Below are 10,288 nucleotides of genomic sequence, written 5' to 3'. Positions count from 1 at the left end.
AATTACTGCTCATTACTTGAACAAAATAATTATAATAGATATATGTGTGTAATTTATAATTGTTACTTTTTATAATGAACTCATTACTAACAAAGTTTTATAATAAATATGTTATAATATATGTATAATATTTTCCAAAAACAAATTTATATAAAACATTATAATATTATTCATGCATCGCACGGGTAACTTACTAGTCTCATAAAAAGCAAATAAAAACAAAAACTACATGAAAATATGGGATAAAGATACTTTTTTTTATTTATAAAAATTAACATGGTTTTTTCTTTTAAATATAAGAACCTGTTTTTTTTTTTTTGGGTTAGAAAATTGAAAAAATCATTATTTAAAATACATATATATATATATATATATTTATAAGAGTCAGAATACATATAAACTACTCAAAATGCACAAAGTTCTTAAACAAACCCTATATCAACATTTGACTCAACTAGAGCCCAAAATTAAAACCCTCATCCAAGATATTGGATTGGGTCGGTTTTAATGGCCCCCACCTACTCTCTACAAAAAGAACTGAAAACGAACCGGGTTAAGCCCATCTCCACAAACATACCCGAGTTTTTGCCCGTTGCCGCTGGGTTATTCCTACACCGCCTCTAATAACGTTATCAAATTATTGAGTTTTATTTCTCAAAAAAAAAAAAAAAAATTATTGAGTTTTGAAAAAAACCCAAAAAAAAAAACCCCAATTCTCTCTATAGGGTTCGGGTTTATCACCCAAATTCCCAAAAAAAAAAAAAAAAAAAAACCCTAATTTCAAAACCCTCTTGATTCTTCTCTCGAATTGCTCGCAATGACGAAAGTGTACGGGACTGGCGCGTACGATTTCAAGCGGCACAGGGTGGCGGAGTGCCTGTGGATCCGACATCGTCGGCGACGCAGCCGGCGGCGGAGAAGCCGGTGGAGTCTGCGCTGCCAAGCACGATAACGCTGTCGGAGATTCAACGGGAACGGCTCACAAAGATCGCGGAGGATAACTGGTCGAAAGCTGCCGGAGGAGGTGGAGGAGGTAAAGACTCCGGCTGTGAGAAGCGGTTCGACCCAGAGCTGGTGAAGGAGATTTACAAGACGGAGTTGCTGGTCAAAGGAGGGAGAAAGCCCGTGCCGTTGCAGAGGGTGATGATTTTGGAGGTGAGTCAGTATCTGGAGAACTACCTCTGGCCGAATTTCGACCCCGATGCGGCGTCGTTCGAGCATGTCATGTCGATGATTCTCATGGTCAATGAGAAGGTAAAATATAATTGTTGTGAAGTTCATATACAAGAATTTTATTTCCAAATAACATTAAATTTAAAAAAATTTAATTAGTTGTCACATTTTAAAATAATGTTGGAAACTAGCCTATCGAGAGTCTAAAACTTGAGTTCCAAAATAAAACTCGAGTTTTTAAGACTCCATTTATAAGCGGAGGAACCTGAAGTGGAAGAAAATCCACGTGGAACTCGAGTTTTACTTCTTCGTCTTCCTTCAAAGTTCTTCTTTGTGCAGATTCTACCCAGCGTTCAATCAGATCGTTCCTGTTCTTCGTCAGATCGTTGAAGACCACCCAGCGTTCAATCAGATCGTTCCACTTTGTCAGATCGTTTGTCTTCTCTGTTCGTCTCTGTACACCCGGCGATCGTTCCTGTTCTTCGTCAGATCGTTGAAGACCACCTAGCGTTCAATCAGATCATTCCACTTCGTCAGATCGTTCGTCTTCTCTATTCGTCTCTGTACACCCAGCGTTCGTCTCTGTTCTTCGTCAGATCGTCCCTTCGTTGTTCTTCTTGCCTGTCATAGAACTCGAGTCTATAAGACTCGAGATCCATGTCAAATCAAGTCTGTTAATCTCGAGATGCTAGTTTGCAATTTTATTCCGGCCGCACGTTAACTTATGATATTCTTTCTTCTCCCTCTGTTAGTCTGCAAATTCCCCCTCATATACAAAGTATAAAGTTTATATTTTTAAATATAGTTTATAATTGTATGAATGAGATGAGATTTTACTAAGCACAGCATAGTTAGAACACTTTGAAGTGTGAAACTCAAAATATTTAGCTAAAACTGCCCCTTACACTCATTAAAACTGTATTAACTGCTTAGCCCGTCAGTAGTGAATTATGCTAAGCACAGCATAGTTAGAACACTTTGAAGTGTGAAACTCAAAATATTTAGCTAAAACTGCCCCTTACACTCATTAAAACTGTATTAACTGCTTAGCCCGTCAGTAGTGAATTATGCATTTGGATTACCCAGTAATTGGTTCTGGCGAGTGGGTTCAGTTGCTTATAGGTGTTAATGATTAGGCGCGAGTCCAAAGGGCTCTTCTTTAGAAAGGTTTTGTAGTTATTAAAAAAAAAGGGTTTTGTTATGCAATGAGGTTTAAAAAGTCATGATTTTTGCATCCCATTTAATAGCTTGATAAAGGCTTTCTTTAGATTTGGTAACACCGTTATACAATGCCAGAGCCCAGGCTACTTTGCGGGTTACTGATTTGAGATCCTTTTTTCTTCAAAAGTACCGACACCTTGTTGAAAAATATTGTACCCAGATTGCCTTCAATATGATTCCATATTCTTATGGTAAAAGAGCACTCAATAAATAAGTGATCCCAAGTGCTAAGCCTATTTCTAAGGTCAGCTAGCTTATAAATGTGTCTTGGAATACTAAAAGAGTGCTAGATCATACTCCACCAATCCACAACTGGAAGTTTAGACCTGATAGCTTCCCATGTATTTGCACAATTGACGACACTGGATTTGGAGACAGGCCATGCAACAGAATCCCTCTTCCCAAGCTCACCTTGAATGCTTTAACTTCAATTTCAACCAGAACATCAGATTTAGCTGGCACCCATCACCAATTATTGATCAGATAAAACACTGGAGATTTGAAAATTGATGTTGCTGCGAGTATCATAAACAACTCTGAAACCATATTTAGGAAACAAAGGACCATCTGTGCATGAGTTATCTAGCAACAGAAAAACATCTCCTCTCTGCTCAATCCTATGTTTTTGTAAATGTCTAGCTAGCTCTCTAAGAAGGAATTTCCATTTTTTCTCTAACCCCATGATGCATCACAAGGAATATGACAACCCAAAATCTTCTATTCCTTAACAGATATTCAAAACCCATTGAATTCATATGGAACCTGCTTTAACAAAAATATTCCAAATGTGCTTTAGAATTTCTTTCCTATCCCAAGCCTTGTTAGCCCCTAAAGATGAGTCATCACTTATTGGTGCCCTTCTACAAGAAGCCCTAGAGCAATGATTTTCACAATTTTAGCAGGGAGAATAAAAATACTGGTCCAATATACCTGAAGTCCATGCAAGACAGAATGAAGCAATTGTAATCTTCTTGCAAATGACAGATGCTTTGTGGACCATATAACAGCTATGTTGTTTGCATGTGTAATTTACCAATAAAAAAGAAGCTATATGCATGTGTGTATAATACTGTAATATGCACTTTTTTATTCTATTAAAAGAAGCAGATAAAAGACTCAGTCTAATCTGGTGTAATAGTTTTGTGACACTTTAGTTGTAGAAGCATGAGGTTTTTGGTGTTCTGCTTTGTAAATTTGGTTATGGGGGATTGATTTTGAATGGGATGGATAGTTATGATGAGCTTCTGAAGTCACAGTTTTTTTATGTGGAAAACTTGCAGTTTCGGGAGAATGTGGCAGCTTGGGTATGCTTTTATGATCGAAAATACATTTTTAAGGGATTCCTTGAGAGGGTTCTTCGGCTGAAGGAGTTTGTCTACTTTTTCTTTCTATGGTTGTATTTTGGTCCTTTCATTATAAGGACTTTTGTAGTTCTTTTGTTTGCTTATGAATTTTTGCAGCATGTTTGTTGGGTTTTTGCGTCTATCATGATGAGACTGGTTTTTGCATTATCTGTTTTGGGTTTTAAAGGATTATTTACTATGTGCACTACCATAATATATGCTCACTTTCTTTGAATGCATAATGGTCATGAACTAGCATGATTTCTAATGAAACCTCTGATTAAATGGTCTAACTCTTTGAAAATTTACAAACTTGTAAATTTCTTATTGAATGTATGACATTCCAAAGGCAGTTTTATTATGTTCTCAGCTATTATAGTTCATGTACTTGTTGATTTTTTCCAGATATAATTTATTACTTGTCAAAAGAAAAGGCGGTTTTGAATTTTTCTTTTTAAAAGAACTTCTATGAAGGTAGGTTTACTTTTAAACATATGATCTGATTATCTTATGAACTTGATGCACTGTTGATGTATCTGAATCTCTTATATGTCAAATGTAACTGTAGGGAATAGAATTAAGCATTGCCGAGAAGACGAATTACTTGGTTTTCATGATCAATGCCTTTCAGGTATGCTAGCATCCTACTTTATGCTTTGATCAAATACATTTAGATGTTAGAAACAATTACTTGTTGGATGTCTCTAACCTATTATGTGGTCTCCTAAACCTTTTAATTTGCTTAATTAGCACTGTCATACTCTATTTATATGATATGTACTACTATATTATTTATATCTCAATATCAATGCTTCCATCTTTTTTTAATTTACATTTCATGGTCTTATGAAGTTAGAATGATTAAGTTGCTGATGGTTAGTTTTTCGCACTTCTAAATTCTCAGTGGAAAGAAATAAACTTCAGACACTCACTTAAAATATACCTGTATTTGATTCTTCCTAAGTAGAGCTGCATAACGTTTATTGCCCTTATGATAAGAAATAATTGAAAGTCATCTAAACTCAAGTATGTCCAGACATTGTTACATGCTCAACGCAGTCATACATTTGGTCATGTATACATATGCCTGCGTCTATAAACTTATATTGTACAATTCATTCTTGCAAATAACTGAGTTCTTGTTTAGTTTTTCGTCTGTTGATTTATATGTTGTGTAACAGAGCTTGGGAGATGAGGTTGTCAGTGAGGCTGTGTTGAGATTAGCAAGTTTGCAATATTGGCACAGTTTGTCATATGGTCGTTTTCAGGTATGACACATGCTTTTTCTTAATCTGTTTCCATAGTGGTTGGAATTTATTAAATATCTGCTTCTCTTCTCTGTAGATGGAGCTTTGTCTTAATCAGGAATTGATCAAGAAATGGAAAAGAATGATAAAGAGAGAAGCTAAGGAGGCAACAAAGCGAGGAGAGCTTTTTGACCCGTCAATTAAGCTTGAAGTGAAATTCTTGAGAAATCTTATTGAAGAATTTCTGGAGGTTTTATCATACAATAAACTACGAAGTAATTGTTTGATCTATAACTATGGTGCGCAAGGCATTTATGTTTAAGTTTATCAATTTGTACCAGGTATTGGATTCAACGGTTTTTTCCTAGGAACAACATGTTAATGAAGATAATAAAATAATTGATGCTTATGGTTTGAAGCAAGTTGACGATGCTTGTGTTTTGTACTGTGACAGGTTTATGGAATTTCTTATTGATCTCTTGAGCCAACTGCCAACAAGGAGGTAAAGTGCACTTTTTTTTTTCTTTTCATTTTCCACACTCCCTTTTGAAGATGTGGAGTGCACGTCAACTCAATTGCTAGCATCCTTCATTAATTCTCTTTATGAGTGGCCTTTTGCATTGGGTCATATAGATAGGAATTCTGTTCAATGTTCATAGAGTCCATTCATATGTAGATATTTTTTCCATTTGTAATACATAAGGGTACTTTGTGACTTTTTTCATGAAGTAAATCAGTAATCTCGTTTCAATAAAATTATTCTTACTTTCATAAGAAAAAAGTTTAGTAAACTTATTTTTGAGCAGATGTGGATGGGCTTATGTGATTGCTTTCTGTGTTTTTTTTTAATGGTAATTTTAGTTTGAAATTACACTTAATTAAGTTTAGCAAGTAGAAAGATGAAATGGGACTTTTTTCTGTTCTGATCTATAATAGTTTCCTTGGTTTTTATGTTTTTAAAGTTGAGATCTTAGTGTTTTGTTCTTCAATCTTGCCTATATGTGGAGTTCTTAAAATCCAAAATGATACTGTACAACTGGTTCCTGTTTCCCACATTATTTGACATTGGTTTCTTTAAATTGTGGTGATTATTTTATCAAATACTAGATCTTCCTTGGAAAAGATTTTTCCGAGTGAAATTATATGCTTTTATGATCCATGAATGGTGGAATCCTTTGGTCAACTTATTTACTCATGCTATGTTTTATCATTATTTTTTCTTCTCAAGTTCTATTTATCAATTTTATTTTTTATTTTTTTTTTATTTGGGAATAATTTTATTCTCTTCTTTTCAAAACATTTTCTCTTTTCTGGGGCATACAGGTACCTGAGACCTCTTGTTGCTGATGTGGCTGTTGTTGCTGAGTGCCATCTGAGTGCACTCTATAAACATGAGAAGGGGAAACTCTTTGCACAACTGGTCAACTTGCTGCAGTTCTATGAGAAATTTGAGATTAATGATCATGTTGGGACTCAACTGACAGATGATGAGGTGCTGCAGTCTCATTATGACCGCTTCCAATCTTTTCAACTGCTTGCATTCAAGAAGACCCCCAAGGTCCGTGTCTCAGCAGGCATTTATAAATGTTCTGAATTGAAAATGTCGCTGCTTATGACGTTAATATTAAGGACCAATTAGTTGTTATCATTAATATTATTGTTATCACCATTATTGCTCTGATTATTGTTTAATTCAATTTGATAAATGTCTCAACTTTCTTTCCATTGGTGCTTGTAGTTGCAAGAACCTGCATTGGCTAACATCACTGGTGGCTCTACTTATATGTGAGGGTGGTCCTAGGACCACCCTCACTTGTCAAAAAAAAAAAATTTATATATATAAATAATTATATTAAATTAATATGTTCTGGGACCACCCTGACTTGAAAATATTGTATATATATACTTTAAAAAAATATATTATTTACTAAATTAACCTATTTTGACCACCCTAATAAAAATGTTGAACACTTCTACTTGAGACTCCTAAGAATTTGAGTTCAATAAATATAAGAGTAATGCTATATCTACAATATTTTCACAATAAATCTTATATGGTAAGCTATTACTAATTTTAATTCGGGTTTAATATTAACATGTTTTACCCACCAATAACAGGCTAACAACTTGTTGCATAAGATTTGTTATGAAATTGTTGTGATCACTTTATTATTCTCATATCAGTATTTTCAATTTGCACTTTATCTTTTATTAGTTTTTTTTTTTTTCTTATTCTCTTTGTTAATACAAAAAATTGTAATATTTTATGCATTTGTGTGTGTGTGTGTGTTTTTTTTGTGTGGTGTTAATATATTCAAATTGTCTCTTTATTAAATTTTGTTAGTGACCACCCTTAAAAAAATTTGTAGAGCCGCCACTGGCTAACATTGGTGCAATTAACAAGCGGGCTGATCTCTCTAAGAAGTTGTCCTCACTTTCTCCTATGGATTTGAGGGATTTGGTTTGCCACAAGGTTTGTAAATGAATGATTGATTACACATTGCCTTATGTTGATAGTCACTTTTGATTTCATGCCTAGGACCAGAATGAGTTCCTGTTGATCTTCATGTGGAGTTTGTTAGTGCTTCCTCTACTCTTGCACAACTGTTTATGCAAAGATCATTTTTGTTGCTGTTGGCTCCCAAGAATTATCACTCTTTTACCTCTAAAATCACAAGTTGTAAAATTCTACCATCAGTTAGCACAATACTGAGAAGAATTAGATGTATTTTTTATTTAGGAGTGTATGAGAAATTTGATAAGGTTTTCTTTCTCTTTTATTTTTTTTTGGGGGTGGGTTGGGGAAGGGGGATGCAAATTAATAATATAATCTTTAATGTCTCTGCTGAGTGGTAAGTTGATTATAAGTACTTGTTTAGAACAAGAAGTTCTGGGATTTACCCTGTGAAGGCCTTAACGTTGATGATTCTGCGTGTAGTATTGTAACTGTATTAAAATTTCTGGCTTGAACTGCCATTGGGTTTTAGAAATGAATTATATTTCAATAATTTTTTTTGTACATGAAAGTCCCTATATTGGGCAGACTCAAGAGAAAGTTATTCTTCTGTGATTCTGCCTGGGGCAAATCTGGTATACTGATGCTGCTATTCATCTTGTGTTGCACTAGTTTAAAATCATGTCATAAAACCATTTGGCTGTAATATTCTTTCTTAATGTACTCTCCCCTCTCATGCTTTCTCCCTGTGTGTGTGACTGTTTACGTATAAAGATATTGTTTTAAAACTGTATGATTTTTGGACACTAGCTGACCTGATCCCTTTTTGCAGCTCAAACTGATCTCGGAGGAAGATCCCTGGTCAGAAAGGGTTGATTTTCTTATTGAAGTCATGATCTCCTTTTTTGAGAAACAACAATCTCAAAAAGAAGCCATAAATGCTCTCCCACTCTACCCAAATGAGCAAATTATGTGGGATGAAAGCCTTGTACCAAGCATAAATTACTCTGGCGAGGGTTGTCTAGCTCTTTCGAAACTTAATCTACAATTCTTAACACTTCATGATTATCTTCTGCGAAATTTTAATCTCTTCCATCTTGAATCAACATATGAGATACGTGAGGATATTCAGGAAGCTGTACCACATCTCCTTGCTTACGTCAATAATGAAGGAGAAACTGCTTTTCGCGGTTGGTCAAGAATGGCTGTGCCAATTAAAGAATTTAAGATCACTAAGGTAAAACAGCTAAACATTGGAGAAGTCAAGCCGTCATCTGTTACTGCAGACGTGACTTTTAGCATTTCCAGTTATAAAGCACAAATAAGATCAGAGTGGAAAGCCCTTAAAGAGCACAATGTTCTGTTTTTACTTTCAATTCGCCCTTCATTTGAGCCTCTTAAGTGCTGAAGAAGCTGCGAAGGCAAGTGTGCTACAAAGGCTTGGACTTCAGTATGTGAGGGGATGTGAGATTATTAAGGTTCGTGATGAGGAGGGAACTCTCATGAATGATTTCACAGGAAGAATTAAAAGAGATGAGTGGAGGCTTCCAAAAGGGGAACTGAGAACTGTAACTGTTACTTTAGATATAGCACAATGCCACATGGGTGTCAGCAATATTGCAGAGAAAGGTGCAGACGATGTTTATGGGACATTCGATATATTGATGAGGAGGAAGCCAAAAGAAAACAATTTCAAAGCAATTTTAGAGTCTATAAGAGATCTAATGAATGAATATCGTATCGTACCTGATTGGCTGCACAACGTATTTTTGGGCTATGGGAATCCTTCTGCAGCACAATGGACTAACATGCCTGATCTTTTGGAAATGGTAGGTTTCAAAGATACTTTTCTTGATGCTGACTAGGGTGGCAATTTCTGCCCAATCCGTGGGTACTCGGTCTGGCCCGACCTATCCTAATAGATTGGGTTTTACGGCCCGATAAAGAATAAGATCAGATTTGGGTTTTAAAAAAATCCCAAACTGGATCCGGATTTTTATAAAAACCTGGCCCGAAGCCGGACCCGATCCGGTTATTTTTCCTAAATTACTAAGATACCCCTATATATATATATATATATATATATATATATGAACCCTGACATTCACTCTTTACTCTTCAACTCACACCTCATCAGACTCACTTAGCCGCCCGCCTCTCATCTCACACGGACTCAATCTCTCCAAATTCTTCTCTCACACTATCACTCACTCTCAATATCTCACTCACTCTCAATCATTCTCCGCCGGACTGCCGCCCTTGCTCTGTCAGTGTCACCGCTGCCGGTCTCGGTCTGTTCTGTTCTCTACTTCTCTTCTTTTTCTTTTTCTTTTTTTCTTTTTTTGATATTGATGTATTTGGTATTGTTCCTTAAAATCATGTTTAAAACTGTTTTGCTATCTCACATTCCGATTCAATTTGTTTTAGGTACTTTATTGTTCGTATTTTTGGCTTAATTGTTTATAGTTTGATTAAAATTATATGTTTAGTTAATTATTTATCCTGTAAAATTCTCTATTTTTTTTTTGGCCTCAGCATGTGTTTGGATTTTGATTAAATCAAGTTCTTTAGATTGATTATGTTCTTTTTATTTGTAAATCTTTTTCTCTAATTTCCGATTATATTTAAAACTGTTCTGCTATCTCATATTCCAATTCAATTTTTTTTAGGTACTTTATTGTTCGTAATTTTGGCTTAATTATTTGAATTGGATTAATATGTGAATGTTTGCATGTTTTGAAAAATAATTTGGAACTTTTCCATGCGGAATAGCTAATTTGGTAGAGCTGGTGTTTTAGACTGTCAATCTTGAATTTTGGGTCCACTGAGGTTGGTTAATTTTGATACTA

The 10,288-nt window shown here is 35.0% G+C and overlaps 1 pseudogene; it reads left to right on the top strand.

Annotated features, from left to right (window-relative positions):
• Positions 1–683: 683 nt before the first annotated feature.
• LOC115988338 lies at positions 684–9,666 on the top strand (annotated as a pseudogene).
• The last annotated feature ends 622 nt before the right edge of the window (positions 9,667–10,288 follow it).

This window comes from Quercus lobata, chromosome 1 (genome assembly GCF_001633185.2).
Source record: "Quercus lobata isolate SW786 chromosome 1, ValleyOak3.0 Primary Assembly, whole genome shotgun sequence".
Taxonomy (NCBI): domain Eukaryota; kingdom Viridiplantae; phylum Streptophyta; class Magnoliopsida; order Fagales; family Fagaceae; genus Quercus; species Quercus lobata.
This window is presented reverse-complemented; position numbering and strand designations above follow the sequence as displayed.